Source organism: Monopterus albus, unplaced genomic scaffold, assembly GCF_001952655.1.
Source record: "Monopterus albus unplaced genomic scaffold, M_albus_1.0 scaffold13.1, whole genome shotgun sequence".
NCBI classification, from domain to species: Eukaryota; Metazoa; Chordata; class Actinopteri; order Synbranchiformes; family Synbranchidae; genus Monopterus; species Monopterus albus.
Window position 1 is genome coordinate 3451574 of NW_018127893.1, and position 25201 is coordinate 3476774.

Below are 25201 nucleotides of genomic sequence, written 5' to 3' on the forward strand. Positions count from 1 at the left end.
TGTAACATTTACCCTGGAGGAATGCCATTCAACCAGACCTATTGATTTCTGTTGTTGAGGTCATTGCGTTTATGAAATGGTCCTGCTTGCTCGGAGAGATGTTCATGGATTTTATGAGTTAGAGACAAAGATGTTTGAGGTTTATTTTAGTGCTGGAAAACAATTCATCCATGAAAACAAAAGATGATTTAATGATTCAGTGGCTTGTTCTCTCTCTCTCCCTCTCTCTCTCTCTCTCTCTCTCTGCAGGATCTTTGCAGATCTTTTAATTTTAACATATTGTTTCCAAAACATAACTTAAAGTGTCCTTTTGTATGTGACCTGTACTATACGATTCATTTCATATTGTATATATGATTTACCTTGTTTCATGTAGTGTTATATATCTACTGTAGATTAATTTTGTACAAATTGTCCCTCTGTACAGAATAAAACATCATTAGCAAGTGAACAAAGTCAATCTGGCACATACCACCTTATTTCTGCTATCTGGGCTGTACCTTTAGCAACACACACATTTAGAAAATGTTTTTTGTCTTTTTGTTTTTTATTTAAATCTGCAAAGTTTCCTCCCTCCTCTGAATACCTGATAAATGTTAACGCCCATTGTGTGCTCCTATCACTGTCTTTAGTGGTGTGCATCTATATAGAACGAATAAAGAGATTATTTGAATATATATATTTTCAAATATGCCTCAATTTTGGCTTTACTTCACTGAAAGAGCACGTGTCTTAAATGAAACGTGAAATACTGTATATAAGAGTGTATCTGCCCCGTGTGCTTTGTTCAACAACTCAAAAATATTTCACACTGTTTTGTCAGCTTGGTACTCGCCTCCTAATTTGATTATGTGTTTTTAGTGGTTAGTGGGTTTTCAGTGCTTTTGACAGTGCTTGTTAATAATAATAATAATAATTAAGTCAATTTAAATTTGTTATTGGAGTATTCTAAATGTTTATTTTATGAGAGGGGTCTAATGGACCCCAGACATCAGTAACATTGCTGCTGTACGTTTTTGTCTATGAATAATGTTTTGGCAAACAAAAGCCACATATTTTTACAAAGCCCATTGTGAAAAATATCCTTATATTGTCTAATAGCAATAGTTTATTTCCCTATTTTTTGTCCTTTAAAAAGGGTTTTTAAAAATAAAAAGAATGGTTTGTTGAGCAAATGTAATTTTTACACAGTTTTCTCAAAAGTCAAATATTTACATTAAATACAAGAGTGTGGCAAACAAGTGGCAACTGGCGACATGATGTGACGTAATTCTATCTTAAGTTACACCTTTGGTAATGTGCTGTTTTGAACACAAGAGGGAGGCAGATAGCTGAAACCATTTTTGATAACTGTGGTGTGTTGTAAAATGTGGAGAATAATGTCACTTGCTGATGCAGAGCTGATCTACGACTGCATCTAAATTTGATATGGAATCCAAAAATATCATCCACTTCTCAGCCAAAGTTTACATTTATAGAATAATCAGTCCCTCACATACACTGCAGTGGAAGTACCCAACCCCCTGGCCTTTTAGCAGCAAAATCCTCTGTGCAACTTTAGGCTCTGGTCAATTGTGCTGAACATTTTTTATTACTTACAGTTTATAGGCGATGAATCAGTCAGGATGAGAGCTGTTCCTTGTATTCAAATAATAAATAGGGACTTTCTTTACATTTGAGGAAGTGATGAGAGAGCTCAATTGTCCGTCATAGAAAGAGACATGGAATTAGGTTTTCCTTAGAAGTGGAACCTTTTTTGTTGCTTTATGGATTACTTCCTGCTTCAGTAATGAGGGCGTTTTTGTTTTGATGTTGGTGGCTTTGTATTGCTGTAACAGTTGGCTGTAGTAGATTAACTCCCGATGTGGAGAGAGTATTCAATCTTGATGTTACACAGGGTGAAGGTGAAGCCAGTGAGTCACAAAGGATCGGTGAGTGGAAGGCCACTTGTAAACAAGTGTGTTTGTTTTTTTGGAAGGGGGTCATTTCAGGGAAACCAGAAATTTGTTGTTTCCAGAGACGTTTCCACCAGAACTGTAGCTTTGTCCTGAGCTGACACTGCAGATGGAATACACAGTTGGTCCAAAGTCTCAATATTGTAAGCTCATTTCTCATTTACTTCATTAAGCTACTCAATTTATGAACATTTACTGTATAGTCCTACCTTTTTTTTGTTGTTTGGAATGCAGCATTTCATATTAGATTAGATTAAACTTTATTGTCATTACCCATGTACAAGTACAGGCAACGAAATAAATATTTCAGATGTCAGAATTAACTTTCTGCAAATTGTTCAATAAATTATTTTACTTTTTCCATAACTGACGCAGGCGGCACAGCGGTGTGGTGGTCGGCGCTGTTACCTTATCGCAAGAAGGTTCTGGGTTCAAGCCCCGGCCGACCTGGGGCCTTTCCGTGTGGAGTCTATACAGTGAGGAACAGAAGTATTTGAACACCCTGTGATTTTGCAAGTTCTCCCACTTAGAAATCATGGAGGGGTCTGAAATTCACATTGTAGGTGCATTCTCACTCTGAGAGACAGAATTTTAAAAAAAATTTCAGGAAATCACATTGTATGATTTTTAAAGAATTTATTTGTCTAGCACTGCTGAACATAAGTATTTGAACACCTGAGAAACGGCAAGAATTCTGGCTCTCAAAGACCTGTTACTGTGCCTTGAAAAAGTCTACCTCTACTCCACTCATTAACCTAAATTAGTAGCACCTGTCTGAGCTCTGACACCTGTCCACCCCACAGTCAGTCAGACGCCAACTACTACCAGGGGCAAGACCAAAGAGCTGTCAAAAGACACAATTGTGGATCTCCACAAGGCTGGAAAGGGCTACGGGGCATTTGCCAAGCAGCTTGGTGAAAATAGATCAACTGTTGGAGCAATTGTTAGAAAATGGAAGAGGCTAAAGACGACTGTCAGTCTCCCTCAAACTGGGGCGCCATGCAAGATCTCACCTCGTGGGGTATCACTGATGATAAGAAAGGTGAGGAATCAGCCCAGAACTACAAGGGAGGAGCTGGTCAATGACATGAAGAGAGCTGGGACCACAGTTTCAAAGGTCACTGTCGGTAGAACACTACGCCGTCATGGTTTCAAATCATGCATTGCACGGAAGGTTCCCCTGCTCAAGTGGGGTGCTTTTCTGCGAAGGGGACAGGACGTCTGCACTGTATTAAGGAGAGGATGAATGGGGCCATTTATTGTGAGATTTTGAGCAACAACCTCCTTCCCTCAGTCAGAGCATTGAAGATGGGTCGTGGCTGGGTCTTCCAACATGACAACGACCCGAAGCACACAGCCAGGTTAACCAAGAAGTGGCTCTGTAAGAACAATATCAAGGTTCTGGAGTGGCCTAGCCAGTCTCCAGACCTCAATCCAATAGAACATCTTTGGAGGGAGCTTAAACTCCGCGTTGCTCAGCGACAGCCCCGAAACCTGACAGATCTAGAGGAGATCTGTGTGGAGGAGTGGGCCAAAATCCCTGTTGCAGTGTGTGCAAACCTGGTCAAGAACTACAGGAAACGTTTGACCTCTGTAATTGTAAGCAAAGGTTTCTGTACCAAATATTAACACTGATTTTCTCAGGTGTTCAAATACTTATGTTCAGCAGTGCAAGACAAATAAATTCTTTAAAAATCATACAATGGGATTTCCTGAATTTTTTTTTTTTTAATTCTGTCTCTCAGAGTGGGAATGCACCTACAATGTGAATGTCAGACCCCTCCATGATTTCTAAGTGGGAGAACTTGCAAAATCGCAGGGTGTTCAAATACTTCTGTTCCTCACTGTATGTTCTCCCTGTGCCTGCGTGGGTTTTCTCTGGATGCACTGGCTTCCTCCCACAGTCCAAAGGCACGCAGCTTAGGCTGACTGGCGACTCTAAATTGTGAGCGTGTGTGGTGGTTTGTCTGCATGTCGGGCCTGTGATAGAGTGGCGACCTGTCCAGGGTGTACCCCGCCTCTTGCCCAATGTCAGCTGGAATTGACTCCAGACCCTGTGACCCTATTCAGGAATAAGCGATATGGATAACTGATGTAGATACTCTATCAGAATATTTGGGTCTGAGTGAGTATTAAGGACCAACCACACAGTCATGTATAAAAATCTAAATACAGGACAAGCATTGTAAAGAAATTTGTAAATACTGGTCATATGCACATAGTTTCTCTATGTCTTTTACTTCAGCTAAGACATATCCCATATCCCTGGCCGATTTCTTTTTGTGTCTGAGTTGGTAGAACATCTTCATGTGTTTCATTAGAACTGACAACAGAAATGTCCTTTAATCTGGAATAAACCAAAAGCTTTTAGTTTTTCTCTTCATTTTCCAAATTCTAGTTTCCCTGATGTCTATATCTTTTGACAGTACTGGAAACATAGCACTTGGATATCTGCCAGCGTGGCTGTTGGGACCAGTGCTCACTTTTCCAATGGATAAAGTTTTGCAGCGATGGAATAAAACTGGCGAACATATGTAAACAACAGGTAAAGATGCCAAGGTATTTCTTATTTTTATGACCAGGAAAGCAAGAAAAGGAGCTGAACACATTGCAGTTTTATACATATTAACAGGCTGGAAAGATACAGGAGCCAACATAAGAAACAATACATTATTATGAAAAAAAAGAAACAGCATCTTCAAGGAATATCACATTAGCTGTATGCGTGATGTGTTAAGGGGGAAAAGGTGATACTGAAATGAGTTCTTACTGATCCAGGTCAGAGACCATCCTGCTCTCTTGAATCCCACAGCCTCTCCTCAGCTTGTGTATGTTGCCAGAATGTCCTCACCTCCCCTACCTGACTCATGTGGCTCAGAGCCAAGACAGACTGCTGCAAGAGAAACCTGCCACTTTTTGAAACATCACAGGCTTCCAGTACCAGCCACAGCCAACTCCTAAACAAAATGTTGCATCCCCTTGTGATTGTGTGTGGACCGGTATTGTGATTTGGATACTGTTTATTTATTTATAGCAGTACTAATTTTGCTTATATTTTCTTCATTTTACATGTATTATACTTACTGTCATGTCTCATGTGCTCTGCACCTGCTCATTGAACAAACAGTTGCAGCAGCTGGAAAGTGCAGTTTTTCTACATTTAAGTGCAAACGAACTGCACAAAGACCAAGAGGAGGCGCAGTATAAGTTGTGTTGGCTGACCGACAAACCAAAACCTAAACATACTGAATTCACAGTATTGTTAATACAAGAAAATGTGGCTAATTCTGAAAGGTTTGATAGTCTGGACAGTTCCAGACTATCTAATTCTGAAAGGTTTGATAGTCTGGAACTGTCCAGTTTGGGCCATTTTTTAAAGTATGACTTTAAAGAAGAACAGATTGTTAAAACAGTTGTCAGTTCAATAAGCTGTCATTTGCAGGGCCAGTTTTGTTTGGAAGTGCTAATTTGCCCTGTGCTCTCATGCTAGTAACGCTTGCCTCTAGTTTTTTACAGGAACAGCTCCTGACTTGCTGTTTGTGGTTTTAAAGAAGAGTTGAACACATACTGTACTCTAAGGAATTTTAGGTTTTAAGCGTGTTAACTCCAATTAGCTGGTGACAGTCTTCATTAAAACTGTTAGTCCATTTCATCCTGCTTCTCGATTAGTGAGATACTATATTTCAGAGGTGCCAACGGATAGTGAAAGGTATTTCGGGGACAACATGATCACTGTCCCTCCAGGACGGGCCAAATCTGGCTCCTATTCTAATCACATCCTTCATCCACGCTATATTATTTTTGCTGTGCTCTTTAATTTAAAGGTCTGCAGACCATCAACTTGCTTCTGATGCTTTAAAACAAACACTGGGATATGTTATGATGAAGGATGGTTTTGAGTTGACACAGATCATTAACATTTGGATCATTTAATGTTTCCCACAAGCACCAGACAAATGCAGCTTTTCATTTCACAGTCCATTCTGGCTGAGGTATTGCCTAACTGTATATTTATGATAGAGCTATTGATGTTTACTTGCCTCAAATTTGTTCATATACTAAACTGAAAAACACATGATGTGGGAGACTGACAGAGAAACATGTTATCATGGAGATTTACAAGCCAACTCTGCACATCTTTACTGCTGAGCGCTGAATAGACTACTGCTCCACTGTCAGTTCTTGAATGGGTAGTGATACATTTAAATTGCACATCAGCAGAGGTGGCAGATGTACGTACTTCCCTAAAAAGGTACTCCACTACAAGGAGAACTGCCAGGTCAAGTTCTTTGTTCAAGTTGAAAAGTACATGTTTTTAAAGTACAAGTACTCCACTAAGAAAACAATGTTACTTGCCTTCCCTGGATGTCTGAAAGGCCTTTTGAGATCTTGGCCGTGATTGGCTGTGACTTTATTAACTCCTGACAAAAGGTGACTTTCATATACCCACTGATATCAGACAGCCAGTGCACGCACACTCCCTGCCCACTGGTCTTTGAGATCATTTGGCTTTAAAGTACGGTGCAAAACACACTGATATGTCAAATAAAACAAGTTTATTTCCTGATTTGCATGAAAAGCATGGTACTGTATTTGCAGGAAGGCAGAAACTGAAATATGTGGACCTGCCTTCGAGGCACAGATTTACCATAGATAAAAATTCAAACAGGAAACATATATTTATATTATATTTAGTTTTTCTTCTAATTTAAAATTCCAAAGTATTTTGAAAAGATCTCTCCTTTTGGATGATCTGAAAAATGCAAATGCTGGTCTCAGTGATGCTAAGTCTTCATAAGAAGCAGCTGAGAGTTTGAGGTTTCTAGAGCCCTGCCTCGATCCTACAGGGGGAGCTGTTACTCTGCAGGGACTGGAGTATGAGCCTGGGACAGACGGAAGATGAGAGACAGAGAAAGAGGGCAGATGAGGTGAATGGTGGGGTGACAGCCGCAGCCTGAAGCCTCACCACAGCCCCGGCACAATAATCTAATCAGCGGTTTTAGAGACTGTGGGAATGGGGAACAGCCCATTCCTCATTCTCAAGTGATCTGCCTCATCTCATTATCTTCAATCAGGTATGTATAGGTTTAAAAACAACTGATAAACATGTCTGGTTTTTCCATGCAGGATGAAACGATTTAGAGTATTTTGTTTGTGGTTGAGTAACCTCTGCCTGTCTTGAGGCTGAAATCGCCCTTCATATGAGGGACTCTACCTACTTCAAGCAATGCTTTTACAGTGCTGCTTTCTAATTGTGCAGTTCACTTTTGCACTGAGATCCACATCTATATATCACAAAGATTTAATCACAAAGGGGGATGTTAAAAACAAGAGCTTCCTTGTGAGTTTCAGGCATCTTTGACAGCTGGCAGGATTCTTTAGTAAGTAGTCTTTCAGCGAAAATGCACGGCGGGAATAACGCTAAAGCTACAGTACATTCAGAAAATATATGACACAGCTGTCCAGCACTTACTGCTGACAACCTCTTATCAAAAGAGGAATGATGGTTTAAATAACACATTTCCAGACATTTACCACTGACATCTATAAACTATATCATTTTAGAGACATCTGTGCCGTCTGAGTTTCACAGCATCAGAAACATCAGCCGTCAAAACGAGTCCTTTCATCAAAATGAAGGGAAGTGTTTTCACACAATTATCTACACACTTTCAAATGACAGGTCGACCAAATGTTTCAACCTTAAGACCAGAATGGACAACAGTAAACCTGTAGGAACATCTAACAAACATCACAAAGACTCAGCACCTATCATAAAACTGTAGCACCTCAGAGAAAGACTGGAGTCATGTCTGATACCAACTGCAGCAATTGGAACAGGGGGTCAAAGGTCAATAGCCAGGAGTTAGTGGATGTTGCTGGAGAAAGCTCAAGGGGGCATGATTATTTTTAAACATTTAGTTTTAATTGTGGTTACAATTTGGGGTGTTAAAAAGGTGAAAGGTTTTACTTAGTTCAAACAGGTATCCATAGTAGTATACATACAGATATTGAAATGTTTCACATAATTGCAGTTCTTGTTGACATGCGGTTTGTTTCTGTTCACCACTGATGTGCACATGCAGTTTGCACTACTGTACAACCATATCACTGGTTGCACAACATGTGTTTCCATATGTGATCTGGCTGTCAAAGTCAACAACAACAACTTATAAAGAATAGGTATTGTACATACTTTGTTCATGCAAGGCTGGATCAAGAGCTGAACTGTGCACAATACCTTTTGCCATGGCAGCTATGGATCCACTCATTGAATTGACTTTAAACTTTTGTACTTTTACATCTGCACATAGTTGTGTTTGTCTAGTTATTTACTACACACTGGTTTCTTTGGGCTCACAAAGGATGAATGTCACTGTGCAGCGTGGCTGCTTGTTTCTACTGTGCATATCACAGTAAATTTGATTCTGATATTTTCAATATATCCATGCATGTGCTCTGTTTTGTTTATGATTTAGGAAATTCTTTCACACTTGTACAAATTAAAAGACTGTCTGGAAATAAAAAAAATAATATGTCTGTCTTTTGTCATAAAGATCAGATTAATGTAGGCAACTAATAAAAGACAATATGGTACAGCATATAGCCTATCAATAACAAAAGACTCCCAGGAACATCATTTTACAAGTCTTGCTATCATACACTCCTCAGTATAGGACTATTGTTAGGGTGATTTTCATTTTTAGATAGAAATGAATATAATTAGTTAGGGTTTTTATTATATAGCATATATAAGTTTATATATTTTAATCTCACAGTTGTGTTTATGTTTATTTAGTTACATTTCTATATATCACCCTATGTGTTTACTGAATCACTAGTCAGTATTTACTGTGCAAGCAAACTGGAGCACTGTTTAACATCAAGGGACAGACACACACAGGCAAGACAGTTTAATTAGCCAAACGGGAAGCCATGTGTCATATAGTGTAACAAAGAAAGGGGTGAGTGTAGGTATTTAGACAGAGTAGAATTTCCTCCATTTTTAGGGTGCTGCCTACAACCATTGGATCAGAGAGGAGGATTGGAGGATGGACGGACTGAAGGACCAATCTTGGGAGAATTAAGTTTAAACCACAATTCCTCCCCAACAGTTTGGACCAATCAGAGAGTAACATTTTTTCATATAAATGTTGTGTACTGCTAAGTTGAATTTAGTCTTTTCTGTTTATCCTAAACAGAAGGGATCCATGTGCACATGCTTATTTTGATACGTTAATGCATAATAAATTTCATATAGAGAAATATATCTTTTTATTAGTCTTCTCTTTTCAAAATAAATGGACTTTTTCTCACACTATCTCACAACCTCTCACATTAATTAAATCTCTTTTATTTCATACATTTCAGATATAGTCTGCGTAACGCCAGGGCAGCTCATGGCACAATTGCATGGGAGTGCAAAAACTGTTGTTTGCGAGGTAACACAAAAGTAGGTCAGTTAAAATAAGCACCACCAATTGACCCCTAGGGAAGTCGTAAAAAGGCCACTTTGACCTGGACTCAAACTTTCTTGCCGTTCCGTGGTTCAGCTTGACACGATGGCGCAGAGACGCGTACTACACCGAGTCACCACTCCCTCCCCTTATTAAGGTAAGAATGAATTACATGTGCTAACATGGTTGTTGTGAGTTCATGTCCCGAGTTTGGTGTAGAGTGCATGTGCTTTACTGGCAGAACCAAATATCTACCGGGCTGTTAACTGGCTTTGATGGTTTGTTTGTTTGCTAGCACATCGTGGCGCTTTCATGCTGCTGCTTCACTCGCTGCTTTTAGGGACTGAATTTGTCTTGACCACATTTACTTTGTAGGTTACTTGTCAGTTTTTCACTTGGTTTTAATTTGCTCTAAATTGTCAAAAAGAAGGAAATATTGCAACATTTGCGTAATGTAACCTACGTACGTCATTTCCTGTTGGTTAACATATGTGGAACGACATGTCTTCTGGTTATAGGACAGGTAGACTTGTTTACATTTCAGTATTCTGTTAAGAAATAGAAACATCTCCACATAAGCAATATAGATTTTTGTTGCGCTTGCTTTATTCTTGTTCATGTTTATGTGACTGCCACTTTGTTAAATGTACAGTAATGGAGTGTGACTGTTTTAAGCAGTAACTAAACTGATCACAAGACACATCAGGATGTGAGCTTACACCCCTACTAGACAGTTTCCTTAGGGGAAACCCTTTGGTACTGTATATATGTTGCAGAATATTTTCAGCCTCTTGTGTAACTGAAAGACAGGCTCTTAACTGTCAGAAAGGTTTCTATGGATGCCTCTGTGTTTGATTAATAGATGTCATCATGGTTTTAGGCAAAAGTGCTTATAAATGCCCTGAAAAACTAGCTTACAAATTGTGCTATGTTTAGGTATGAGCCACGTGAGTGTGTTCATTAAGATGAACTACATGGTTAAGTCCTTGAGATGTGTTTCCAATCATCTATTTTCCTAATAGTTTTGTTCGGTTTTAATATAGTGAATTAATGAACCAATCCTCAACAGCGCTGCATGAAATGTACTGTGTGATGACGTCTTCACCACATGAAATCAACAAGACTTAGCAGGCTAAATCCTTTATGAACATTTGTTTTTTCATTTTGCTCCATGGGTTCATGCGCCCTGGCAGAAACCAGGACATGTGGCATTCAAATCAAAGCGGGCCAAATCAAAACAAATTGGAAACACATTTCTAGATGACTTTGTGTTGCGTTTACATGCGGTTTGGGTGTTATTTTTCATTTCTGCCATTTTGTGCACAGCAAACATTTGCTACAATGTGCCACAACAGAAGTAGAAAAGTATTGTGGGTGGCTGCTTGGCATGGTGTGGGGGGCAACTCGGAGCACTTACAGTAAGACAGAGCAGTTAAGAATAATCCTGCTAATCAGCTAGTTTGTTCACCCATGGTTAAAAGAAGACCGCAGTTTGTGCAGCATAACTTTACTGTACATCTTGGCAGTAGCAAGAGCATGGCTCAAAAACAGACCTTTTCAGACTTTTCCAAGGCCTGGATAAGGATCAGCATCAGGATGATGCATTTTTGTAGGCCAGCTGAGAAGTTACCATCATCCTGGTTCTCCTGACAAAAAGCCAGTGGGATTTTTCCGCAGGCTTTTGGGTTATTGCAGAAAATAAGCTCTGTGACAAACAACAGTTTATGGCACTTAAGACGTTTTGTTCAGTGAGTTAATCTTCACAAATGAACCCCACTTTTATAATTTTTGATCCCCAAATACAATGGCCAGAAATAAAAAGTTATTTTTAGGCTATAAACAAACTACACCACAGTCCCATAACTGCAGTGTCACCACCGCCGCTTCCAACTTATTTGATTTATGGCACTTACCTCGTCTACAAAATCCTTTCTTCTTAGCGTGACCTTATCTAGGTAGCGATCATGGCTGTGTCAGTTTTAAAAACAATGAGGTTGTTGAGGCGGGCTAGTGAGTAGATGAGTCTCTGTGTTCGGTGTGATGAAGTTTAATATCCCAGACAGCCTCTGTAGTACAAGCTTTAAAAAGATGAGTGGGGTATTTGCTGACATAGTTTATGCCATAGAAGAAAACGTAAAAGTGTATTGGCTTTGTGTTAATCTCAGAACTTATTTCAAGCTTCTAACTAGAAACCCGTTCAGGAAACCCATAGAAATTCAGGGTGAGGGAATCAAAAGTGCAAAAATGGTAACTCAGTTCCAGGTTTCAGTACTCGCTACTACAGTGCTCTATAAGCAGTTTCAGTTCATGCTGCAACACTCCCAAAATGAGTTCTGTTGAGCTGGGATCACTGACATCATCAAGGATCCATCGTTATGCTTTTGGAAGGTGGGACGGGGTGATGGTTCAGGACACGGTTTACTCCGGTTTGCATTCCAATTTTAAAATGTGGTTTCACTGATATCCTCGACATTAGCTGACGCTGAACTAAGGGACTCTCCCGGATAATGACCATATACAGTGCAGAGCTGCAGGTTTATCTTATGACTGTCGGTTTTAATTATGTCAATTTAGTTTCACTGTTTCACTTTGTGTTTTTTTTTTTTCATCACTTTGGCATGAAAAGCTGCTTAAAATACAATACACCTCGGCCACCGTTGCTTGGAGAAGAATCAAAGTGCAAGCGAATTCAGAACTCTTTGTTGTTGCAGTTGAAAACAACATTGAAATTTATCCAGAATCCAAAACTGAACCAATTTAAACTGAACTTTCACCTCGGTGGTCTCTTGGAAAAATGAATTCCTATGCACGCAATCCTTGTTAACTCGTACACCCAGAATTTTGATGAACACAGGCTTGTTGTAAATCAAAGAGCTGGATATTTTCTAATGCAGTTGTTGATCTTTTGCAATTTCTAAAGGAATATCTTTAACACATTGGATTCTGGAAAACATTTTTTGACTTCTTATACACCACTTGATTAGAGATGGCACACTTATATAATTGACCAATTAGTTGACAGAAAATTTGTGTTCTTTGTTATATTTATCTGTTTGGGCAAAGCCAGCGTTTTAAACATATCACTATGGGTATCGGTATATTTCCTTATCTTTAGACACAAAATAGTTGTTCAGATATTCAAGAAAATAATCGGTAGTCAGTAAAATGAAATGAAAATGCATTTTTTTGTGATTAATATGTGAAGAACATTGACATTCCCTTCTCTCATAAACCATTCTCAAAGCAGTGTTCGCTTAAACCCACCCTGCCTCTGATCTCTCGCACGAACAAGACATTTTAGCTGACAAGATGAATTGTTATTTACATCATGTTCAGTAACTCTAGACAAAATCCCAGGAAGCACCAACCCTCATACTGCATTCAATCATGTCTTGCCCATTCTAATGTTTACCTCTCTGGTAACTGAAGCTCTCTACGCGCTCTGCAACCTTAACACTTAGCTTTACTTATGTTAGATTTACTGCATGTAAGAATGAACTGTTTAGAGATGCAGGGAGGTAGATGTTAGAAAATTACATTTTGAGATGGGCAATATTTAGATTATTTACAATGATGTATGTCCTTTAACATACTACATATGTAACCTACTGCCTGGCTTAATGGGATGTTAATTACCTCGGTAGGTATACTGTGTGTCCTTGTTTGGATACATTCCTGTGATTGTGAACTAATGAATACAGCACACTTTCCCACAAACTAAGTGATATGATTAGATCTTCGAGTGCTGTAATATTTTAGCATTATACTGCACTGTAAAGCTTTAATGCATTAAGAAACAAATTAGTACTGTTTATGAGTGATGAAGATTGTTGGCAGATTGTGTATATATTAAATGGTGGGTGTGGCTCAGCAGGTAGAGCGGGTCGTCTCCTAACCGCCAGAAGGTTGGCGATTCGATTCCCACTTCTCCAGTCCACATGTCGAAGTGCTCCTTGAGCAAGGCGCTAAACCCCAAGTTGCCCCTGATGATATCACCAGTGTGTGAATGTTTGGGAGTGTGAATGGCTGAATGGCCAAATCGTGTGAAAGCTCTTTGCGTGTGCTGCAATGCATAGAAAAGCGCTATACAAGTATAAGACCATTTTTCCATCTTATCTCCCATACGCCGGTGAGATAAAAGTACCTTCTGTATCCTGTTATTAAGTTAATTACCTGTATGACAACAGCTCAAAGTAGTTTTTATCAGGTAGAAATTTTAAACCCATTTGTTAACATTTCCTGCAGCTGAATTTTGGCAGTGATGGAGGAATGTCCAACACACTGACTAATAATTATGTGGCATGCACTCCTCCCACATGCAGTCTGTTTTTTAATCTTGACACCTTTTTTTACATTCATGTCTCTTGTTGATCTCTCCATATGGTTCATATGTTTGACTTACTGAACGTGTTCAGTACTCTGCCTCTTGTGTATCTCACATCACCTCCATTGCTTTCTAAGATGGGGTTAAATGGAGGGTTAAAGGAGAGCATGTTTACATCTTTTAGACAAGTTTTCATAGGACATCAAGTAACTGTCACAGCCAAGACATGGTAGACTATAGCCTAGTACATCCACAAATAAAAAATCTTGCTGAAAGTCTTCATTGCTGTGGACATGCAAGGCTATCTGTAAATGCTGGAAGATGTGTGGTGCTTCAGAATTCAAATTAAGTTCACAGCAGCAAGCCCACCACTCTGTGCAATGGAGCTATCACCAGAACAGTGGGGGTATTGAACAGACATTCACTCTAATTATAAATCAACCTCTTGCTGCTCAGCCTGTTCAGATTGCTCACACTCTCTCTCTCCTTCTTTCTCCGTCTCTTTCTCTTTAACATGCTCTCTCTATGTCTCTCTGTCCCACATCTACCCGAAGCCAAATATGCCGGTTCATCCGAGGTAAATCTGCACTGGGTAAACAATCACCACCATAGGGGATGCAATTTAGACCCAGATTCTGAAAAGCTCTTTGGAACAAACAAGTTCCTTCCTGTCTAAAGATAAAAACTACAGTATATTAAACTTTTATCTATCATTTATAACTTTGTGTTGTAGAATTACACCTGACTGATTCAGTCCATTTATTGCTAAAATGCAACCAGTCATCTCTGATTTAACCTATAATGCTCATATCAGAAAGCTGAGCATGAAGTTGAAGAACGCTTTGCTATCCTTTGATGAAGTGACATGCTTACCACTAATGGGGCAAATAATGTACAGTTTGCCCTAAGGATGGACGTCTCAGGCTCTGCAAGTCATACTCCAGCCTTGGTAAACTGCTGTTAATGGGGTGTGTGTATGACACTTTTGAGAAGAACCTGTTTGAACACCTAATAATGTTGATATGCTGATTTTAGCAGGAAGTCCAGCGGGATTTACCAGGAATTTGATGGTCACTTTGTGTCCTGAACTGATTGCATGTGTACAAAAGGGCGGTAGAATAAGCCTGTTGGTTTGAACATTAATCTGTATAATCATAGATTTCCATTTCTTGCAGTATGTATGTGTTTATAGAGCTTTACTGGTGACTCCTCTTCATTTCATCTACTGCAATCATGACAGTATTACCAGGGCACTGTGTATTTCTATAGCTGGTCCTTATGTCCTGATGTTAGTCCTGTGTATTTCTATAGTTAGTCCTTATATGATGCATTGTCCTCTGACCTGAAGGTGTAGATCTAGGTCAAAATCCTCGTTACCTCAGTGTCTGTCATGGCTGATGTCGATAACTGCAACTCAAGTAAATCTGTCCTTAAAGTCCCCATGGCATGCTCATCTCCAGCCATTTAATGTTTAATCTTTGGTACCTCGAGATTAGCTTGGCACCCCCCATAACTCCGTCTGTAGTTATTTCAGAATGATAAAACCCGAGAGCCTCTTCCAGCAGCCTCCATAACCTAAGATGACCTTTGAAAGCGGAGCTCTAGTAAACAAGCTTGGCTGAACAATTAAGTCAAAACCAAAGCAGCGGCTCCAAACCAACCACCCTTTCTGGTTATAGGATGTCTATTACATCAAACCAGGAAATCCGAGACGAACTACAGGAGTGCATGTGCGTTTGCGTAACCTTCCCATCTGCTTTCCCGTTCTCCAAACCACACCCTGAGGTGAAATGAGTCCAGAGGAGCGTAGGGGGGGTCCATATTGTGGTGGCTGAGCTTAGGAAGGATTTAAACACTGCTACTTAGTAATTGTTAATCTCACTGACCTTTTTGGGTGTAATCCAAATCTGGTTGTGCTTGAGAATTACATTAAGCTCTTGCTTTGAACCCGGGCCCCAGTGAGCACATGGAGTAGAGCATTTACTGTACAGGAGGTTTTCAGTTCTCAGCCTCCTAACCTGGTAGGCTAGCAACTAGTTGCTAGTCACACCCACCCATTCTATGTGCAGTTCAGGGATTGGATTGGGATTAATTGATGGGGATGGGTCACACATTGGTGCTTATTTTTTAAGGATTTTATGATACGAAAACAGCTTGACATATACTATTGGCCTCTCTGTCTGTCATCTTATGTTTTAGTTCAGTGCATCTCTGTTATGAAAGAAGTAGTAACTTAAACAGTTAGTCTGAAGTAATTCTATAAATGTCCTGGTCTCACCTCATTCAGCTGTGACTGAAACAAAGTGGTGTCTGTGCTGCAGGTGCTGGAAGTATTTTGTTTGGATTAGGTTTGTTTAGATTTTGTTTTCCCTACTTTTCTTTTGTTTGTCTCAAAAAATACTGGGCTAATTTGATGAATATGTTTATATTCTCTCTCTCTCACCACCAACCATGATTGTAGGGCTATAACAGGGACCGTAAATAAATTTCCAACTCTGACAAACAGAATTTGTTTGTTTTTCCCTTTAATTCCGTAGCTCAAAACCACACAAACATGTTTTCACTTCATTTTGCATACTATTTAGAATTTCCTACAAAAGTTATTATTTAGCATTTATGTAAGAAATAATTTTAGGTAATCAAACTTCCTTTGTGGGGAAAAAAAATTGACAAATTCTTATTTAATTGAATGTTTTTATGTGTATTACAACATGTCTGGAGGGGATCTGTAATGACCAGACACTTGATTCGCTGACTAAATCACACAGTGTGCTATCGATTTATTTTATGATGCCACAAAAAGAAAAACATTATGGCATTAAAGTTTTAATATTCTGACAATGAAGTAGTAATATTCTAACATGACGTTTTCCAACTTTAATATTCAGCAAAACTGAGTGTTTTATTTGGCAGTGCTGATTCCCTGCCCACCCCGACCTTTGGTCTTTTGGCATCTTATTCCAAATCCACTCTAAAAAAAAAACAGGTGTTTTATTTGATAATTTTTGAAGTTGGACAAGCAAATCAGTGGTGCTGTAAAAAAGTTTTTTTTTGCAGCTAAGATTGTTTGGTCAAATCTTTCTTCTCTTTCACTGATTCAGAGGTTGCCATCCATGCTTTTATTAGCAGCAGACTAACTACTGTAATGCTCTCAAAAGGTACAAAACGCTCCGGCACGTCTCCTGATTGACACTTGTAAAATTGATCATCTGTCCCTAATATTGTTCCCTCTTCATTGGCTGCCTGTTCATTTTAGGATTCAGTTCAAATTGTTGTTACTTACATTTACAGTATTCAATGGCGTGGCCCCAGAATACCTCACTGAACATGTGTGGTGTCATAAGCCTCCCAGAGCCTTTAGATCAACAAAGCTTTTCCTTTCCCTAGGGTTAAACGATGTTGTTGGGGTGACCACGCCCCTAGTTTTGGAACTCCCTACTTATAAAAGTTAGATCTGTCTTAGGCCTGTCAGATTTTAAATCTTAATTAAAATCTTATCTGTTTGCCTTGGCCTGTGGTTCCTAGTGAAGTTTCCATATTTTGTTATTGTTTGTAATTGTCTGTCATCTCACTTTGTTTTAGTGCTGCTTTATTCTATTCTCATTTTGTGTTGTTTTATTGTACGGTCAACAAGCTGCAGTTTTAAAGTGCTAAATAAATAGTCTTTGATTTACTGGAATACAGTATTGTGACGTTATTCTGAGAAGATTCGGACAACATCTTCCATAGTGTTTTAATGTGACAAATAAACAGATTGGAGGTTCAAATCAAAATCTTTCGAGTTAAAGTCAGAATATTTTGACATTCAAGTCAGAATAGACTTTGTCTGAGAATAAAGTTGGAAAACAAATGTAAATTTCATGGATAATATTTAGCTAGGAACTCTTTTAAGAAGAAGAGGACAATGTTTACATGTCATTGAGCTGAAATTAGTTCTCAGATGGAGGTTCACTAATTCCATGGCAAAAGAAAAATAAATTGATTAAACTGTAACACACATCTTTTAGAACTTAGCTGTGAAACAGCATAAGCATTATACCAGACCCATTGTTATCTCAACTGAACCGAACTGGAGTGAGTCACTGCGTTGTCTACCGTTCTTTGATTTCTTCCAGTCAAGTACCTTAACCAGTCCCAAGCCTCTCCTGGAAATGCGTCACTTTTTCAGTGTAAGTAGAGACATGGCTGATGCAGCAGCAAATCACAAAAGCATGGCCCATAAAGACTCCCTGTTTTTTTTTTTTTTTGTGGGGGTGGGGTGGGGGTAATTTTATTTTTACTAGACAGTAAAAACTTACTCATACATTACCCTTTGTGTGAAATTTACTGTAAATCCCCCCCAACACTGCGTCACGGCATAGTTTATGGAAACCGTAGGGAACAGTTCACAGTAAATGCAAGAGACATAAAAGAGAACGTCAGCTGGAACCCAGAAGGGCAATTTTCTCTGACGGTTTGTATAAAGTTTCAACATTTAGGAGAACATTAATCAAGTTGTTTATCGATTAATTATCAGAAAGCACTAAACAAAATAAAAGCACAGGCATTAATCTGTAGCAATGTCTAACATAAGCCATTTAACAAATATACTGGCTCTCACACATGCAGAGCACAGAGGAAGCCTCCATATGTTCTGCTTCTTATTGTGCTCACTTACATGCTACTAATTTTGTTCAGGCCATCCTTCCCCTGGCCTATAGCCCTTTAGCCATTTATATGTCAATAAAATTACCACAGTGTCTACGTCTCTATCTCAGATGAATGTTTTCTCACTCTGTAGCCCTTTGTCCTGCTTTGGTATGTGGTATATGTGATCCTTTGCCAAAGCTTGATGAGCCCCAGTAGTCCCCGTATGGTGCCTACATACTCATACATACTGTATATGAACTTTAAATACTTTATACTAAATAGTCAAAAAGCTTTTTGGCTTGTGTATCAAAATAGCAAATTTGATTTCACATTAGAGGCTACATTTTGTAGGATTAAAATTCACCCCTTCATCCTCTCTTGTGTGTTGCCCTTCAAAACACTGTGGCTAATCTCTAGGCAGCAAAGTGTAGGAGTCTGTCCTCATCTGAACTTGGAGTGGATGAGATGGCAGATACACAGCTGAGCGCTGCCTTGTAGCCTCTCTCCCTCCCTCTCTCATTCTGTCTCTTTCTGCTCAGCGTTAACTTGCTTTGCTCTATTGCCTCCCGCCTGCTCACAGCATGTCAACAAGTAGGATCTGAGATGTGACTGTGTCAACGTGTTTAAAAAAAGGACTATTTCTGTGGCAACCACTGCAACAGAAGGAGCAGGAAAATACTGCATTGCGTCACTGTGTTAAACTCCATTGACTTGTGTCGGCATGGCCACAACTATCTTCACAATACTCCAGCACAAAGGCCACTACAAGGATAGATGATAATGGCAACCCACAAAAGTGATTTAGCACACAACCTCATAAGCCACCAGCAAAATCAAAGTCTTTTCCACCCCCTCAAGTGCAAAAGGCGAACGGTCACTGTTACACATTACTGTAACACGGGAAATTGATGCTTCCCAGCAGTGATGAAGCCCTCGCAAACTGGTTGAGGTCCAGATGTTCTACATGTACAGCAAGAATCTAATCCAGTAGGAACAGCCAGCATGTTTGGTTAGGTGACCTGACATGGAACCTTAAAACATGCAAGTATAAGGCGGTTAGTAAATCTTTGTTTTGACTGGGAGTCCTGTCGAGATCAAGATCTCTTTTGCAAGACAGTCCTGTTTACAATTACATAAAAATGTAAGAGACAATTACATGCAGCTTTTTTAGCCTGACTGAACAGACACCAACATAACCATCAACTGTACAAATGGTGGACAGACTGACAGCTCCCAGAAGTGAAGCTACAATGACTTAGTGGCTAGTTGTGGCATAGGAGGAGGCTGGGGTGGATGGCTAGCTACATAATACACAGGGCTTTCCTCCAGGTGAGCAGGGTTAATATCAGTGTGTGACTTGTTTTTGTTCCTAATTCTTAGTTGTGATTAATTCCCATTACACGGTACCATGTAGCCTAATTAGTGAATGCAAATTGTTGCATACAGAGAATTTGTTTTTCTTTCTATCAGAGGCAGAAAGGCTCAGTTTTTAAAACTCTCGCAGGCGGCAACAGAATCTATGAAACAAACCGTTTGTTACCACAACAGTGTTTGCAGCTGCAACCGCTTCACAACATTGGATAAGGAATTTTAGCTCTTAGAGGATTAAAAAAAACCTCCAGAATGAGTTGTGACCTTAATACTTACTTTGTTACAAATGAAAGAAACACATTGCCAGGTGTAATTCAATAATTCAAACTGATGGAGCTCTGATCGCAGTGTGAACAGACCTGATCACATTCTGATCACACTTTATTTAAACAGAGCTGTTATACCAGGTGTAGCTGTAGTTAAGTCAGTTTTTTCTATTTTCTTCTCATCTTTGGCATAATTTGCCCTTTCTCGGCTTATTTTGTGATAATGACCTTAAATGCCACACTCTTTTTGTGTTTTTCTTGTTCTTTAAAACCCAATTCAAAAGAATGTTTTGTTTTACAAGACTGTTCATTCCGTAACAAAAATAAGGGCAATACAATAGGTATGACAGCTACGTTTTGAAAAGTTTGAAATATAAAACTGTAATCAGGACACTGGCACACAGTCCACTGTAGAGAAATATTAATTTGAATAGTCCAAAACTAAAGGTTAAGGTTTCATAGTTGAAAAGTCTACGAACTACGACCTTTCTGACACAGTCAATAGAACACATGCCTATAGAAAATTCAAATTTTACTTTATGGTTAATGTTAAATACTTCAGTCTAATATCACATCCATAGAAACTCAGTCACAGACAGGTCTAACACATTGGCTGGTACGTAGGTAGGTGTTTTCTCCTTAAAAAAAAATCTCTCACCTCCCCCACAAACACATTAAATATGGAATCACAAATTGAAAGTGGACTTGTTGACTCCTTATGTAACCATTCTGCCAGGATGTGACGATTTGAGCAAAAAGTTTCTCAGTACTGTGTAGGAGGCAGAGGACACTGACAACAGCTTTTTCCAGACTGAAACTCATGTTTTGATAAGTCTCCCCCCTTGTAAAGCATACTGTGGAAAGAGAGTGCTCCTAAAACACTGTAGGTTGTGCATTTTCTGGGCTTTGTTGAAAAAACAAACTTGGTTGGTGTCAACAATTTAGGCTGGCTTGATGGCGGGGGTTAGCAACAGTCAAAGACAGTATTGGTGTACGTTGTATTTATTCTTCAGTAGCACCTGCCACAGCGAGACAGGTCTCCTGTAAAATACGACATTATATGTAGTTTGTGCCGGCAGGTTATTACTACAAAATGTTACGTGTCATAGTTTGGAGACATCTAGTGACTGCTGTTAATTATGACACAAGGAAGGTAGTAAACACGTATATAGACACAGAAAGTCTGCATTATTTCATTCATTGTGTTGAAGAGTAGCAAGCAGAAGGTTTACAGATGTGTGTTACTGAAAACTGAATGAGAACTGAGCCAGATAAATATACTGCAGGTGCCCTACTAGCAAATGCTCAAAGGGTCATATGACAAATTACATGTACTGTATTTTGTCAGTGAGGTTGGAAATCACCTTCATAGACTGGCAGAGAACAGACATGGGCTGTATACACAAAAATGTAATTAGGTAGTGGTGCCTTATTATGTCCATGATGTGTGCTTGTGTATTTTCCTTCTCTATTGTGTGTACAGTAACTCAACACTAGGCATAATCCTAAATAACTGGACATAGTGATACTTGCTTTGAAAGAGCCTGGAGCTAATTTTCTCTTTGGCTTCGTTCCCTCTTGTCCATACAAGCATCTTTTTGTAGACTCTGCATGTTTCTTTCCCAGTTATCTCTCCTTCCTAAGCCATCTAAACATGGGTCCTCTTAACCAAAGCCCTTATCCAAAACACCTCACCCTTTGCCTTACTGGAAGACTATACCAACAAAATGTGCTCCAAAATTGACCAGGCTCTTCAAGGATGCTGTTCTGGTTTTTTATTTTGGATGAATCAGGCTGGGGTGAATAACCCAGTAGTTAAGGTGTTTTTGTTGTAGCCTGAAAAATAAGGTATGTGTTTGCAGTTAAACACTATGGAATTTTATAGCCTTTGACACTAGCTTTATTGTTGGCTAAGTGACAACATACGTAGCTATGGCTACATAGATAAAATCTTTCCTATACCAATGTTGGACTGTTGCTCCTGCAAATGTATGGTATTTTTAAATGATGATTTCTCAGTTAATTAATTTTCTGCTGAATTCTACGTGGTCCAACATGCAGGCCCACCCAGAAGTTAGCATCACTATGGGCTCCACAACAAAAAGCCAATGGAATTTTTCCACAGGATTTTGTATTACTGTGAAAAATAAGCTCTGTATCAACCAACTGTTTATGATGTTCAGCAAGATAATCTAAACAAGTGAACATCACTTTTATGATTTTTGAAGTCCAAATACAATTGTCAGAAGTTAAAAGCCATTGTTACGCTATAAACGAACTACACCATGGTCCCATGACTTCGGTGTCGCCGCCACCACTTAGAACTTGAAATTTGATTTGGCGTGTTTACCTGTTCTACAAAATCTTTTCATTTTAGCAGGACCTGATCTAGCTAGTGATCATGGCTGTGTCAGTTAGAATAGTTTGCAAGTGCACAAATTTTGAAATGACGAGAGTGTAAAGGCAGGCTAGTGAATAGAAGAGTCTCGGTGTTCGGTGTGATGACGTTGAATATCCCAGACAGCCTCTGTAGTCTTATTTAGCCACTTGTTAGCAGCCGCCTTTTTTAAAGATGTACTGAAAAGACCCCACTAACTTCAGGGTGAGGGAACCAGAAGTGCAAAAATGCTACTGCACCTCAATTCTGGGTTTCAATACTCCTTACTACAGCACCCAATTGATTACTTTAGCATAAATCACAGGCATCTTAATGCCACTCTCTGTGTCTGTCTCTGTGTGTAAGAGTTTCTCTGTCACTTTGCTTTCATACTTGCTCTAACTCTCTCCCTCCCTCTCTCTCTCTCATCTGAAGCGGGACCTGAAATGACCAGTGCACGTTCCCACCCGGGGGCATCCGCTGATTCATGTGGGGGCTGCTGCAGAGTTTCTTGTCTTAATATGTCCAGGCAGATAAAAGGGGAAACAGAGCAAACTGATGGCACAGACCAGTGCTGCATTTTCATTCCTTTGAAATGGGAGTGTGATGCCAGGACTCACCAGGGGGTCTTACAAAGCCAAGGCAATAATGAAGAGAGGAGGGTTACTGGGGAGGAAGGAGGTGTGTAGCTGCAGATTGGTGGAAGAAAAGGGAAATTAAGGAAAGCGAAGAAAGATGGAAGGGTGGTTGGCATCATTTTTACCTCTTTATAATATAAGCTGAAAAAGGGTGTAACTTTCTTTTTCCTCCTCGTATCTTTGTATATCAGAAAATCAAAGAGAAATTCCATTATGAACATTGCATTTCTTTTTACATGCATAGTTTGGGCAGACATAGTATTAAAGGCTGTGAGCATAAATCAATGATTATCTTGTTAAATTTATTTTGAGTGCCTTTTATAGACCTACATGTCTTCAAACTGACTATAATTTACCTTAACTCGTAGTACAGTTCTTTTATTGTTCACTGATTTCACATTTTGCAAAAATATTCACAGAAACTTATCTGGTTCTCGCAGATTCCCTCTGTAATTTGGGGGAGGTGGGGGGAAATTCCTGGCAAGTCCTCGCACAGCTAAGCGCCTCCAGTTGTCCCTGCCCTTATTTGCACCCCCTGAGTAATGGTGATGCTGAGCATGTCAGAGGATGTCCTCATGTGGCTTCTTTCACTGCTGCCTGTTGGAGCTTGTTAGCGAGTGACCGTCTGTACAGTCACTGCTGCCAGTCCTCGGGACATATGGTGGCAAAACGGGGCGAGTGAGAAAACCTTTGACACGTATGCCCCTCCCCCGACTTTGTGTCTAGCTATCTGAAGCATCCACAGCTTCTGTAAACAATTCTCTTTACTGAATATATGTGTGATGTAGGATGTAATTGTTATTTCACAGTAGATATTGTAAAGCCATAACTATTTGTAGGATTTTCTACCATGGTGCAAAAGGATCTATACATAAATCTGTTTGCAGGAACACTGTCGCAGCTGTTGCGTATTTTTAGTCAGATAGATATTGGTTAGATACTTTATGTATTAGAAATGTTTAGTGGAGATAGGATGTCTAGTTAGACTGTTAAATGCTTAGGCATGCTTATGAGTTTCTACAGGGTACATCTGGTCAAGGATAACTAGAGAGAAGAGTTGATGACTGTCAGCAGACAGGATGTTTAATATTATTATTACGACGTGTATAACTGTAGCCTTAGCCATAATATGTTCTTATGTTTAAGTCACGACATGTTACTAGAACTCGAGTGTGAGAATGTTTTTAGCTACACACCACTTAACCAACAGACACACATGCACATTGATTTGCTTCATGTTGTGACTACTGCTATGACCAGCTGCAAAGCTGGTAACAGAGACGTCTCGGTTGACGTTTCTGTGTAGTATGGGGCTAGCCCAACCGAGGGGATATAATGTATAGGCCTGGTGGGTTCAGGGTCTTTTCATCTTACATCTGCCTGCGAGCAGGTTGGAGGTGCAAGATACCTGAGCGTGTAATGTTAATTTTACCTGTGTTCATGGAATAAATCAGCACTGTTTTGTAGTTACTTGGACTGTCTCGTCTCTCAGAGTTAGCAATGGTAACAAGAACCAAAGACCCACACAGCAGTGACGTATACATATCCTAGTTTGTTCAGCAGAAGTGAGGTATGCTGCTTTTAATAAATCAAAATTTGTTGAATTTCTTGTGTGTACATGTTTGAAGAGCAGAAAAGGTTCATGTGAGATCTCGTGTTCTGTAGGAGGAGAATGAAAGCACTGCTGTCCTCATAAGGTCATCGTGCACTCAACAGTGTTTAATAGGATGCGCTTTCTGCACTGAGTTGTCTCAGCAGGATACCGCTAAAGCAGCGGGAAATGCATCAACTGGCAGAATGTGTGACTCTGGACAGGAAGGTGAAAGAAAACACCGATGGCTGAGATTTTCAGATGGACTGAGGGCAGGTTTACAAACTGAGGGACAACATTAACTAAGGCGCTCTGTAAAACGTGATTAGCTATGTAGGTTTTTCTTTTATCAGTGGCTGGAAAATTACAACTGTGTCTATCAAGTGAAATGTAACCAGTGGTAAATAGTTATTTTAACTAGTTTATTTTGAAAAGGACCAAAGGTGAAAGTTACTGATCAAGCCGAGTGTAAAGTTGAAGAAACTGTTCTTTTTTTGTTGTTGTTCTACATTGTATAAGGAGAAAATATTTTAATTCTAGTAATATTCCCAAAACAGTTATTCTTGGTTCACTACTAGGAAGCCCAAGTTTAT

General features: G+C 39.5%; 1 protein-coding gene across 5 annotated transcripts in view; it reads left to right on the top strand.

Moving 5' to 3' along the window:
• Nucleotides 1-9347: 9347 nt before the first annotated feature.
• The window catches only part of begain (brain-enriched guanylate kinase-associated), a 105746-nt gene continuing 89892 nt past the window's right edge, over nucleotides 9348-25201 (top strand). For all 5 annotated transcript variants that reach the window (XM_020590899.1, XM_020590896.1, XM_020590900.1 and 2 more), the window contains exon 1: nucleotides 9348-9569. The gene's annotated coding sequence lies outside the window, so the exon portion shown is untranslated. The remainder of the gene's footprint in view (nucleotides 9570-25201) is intronic.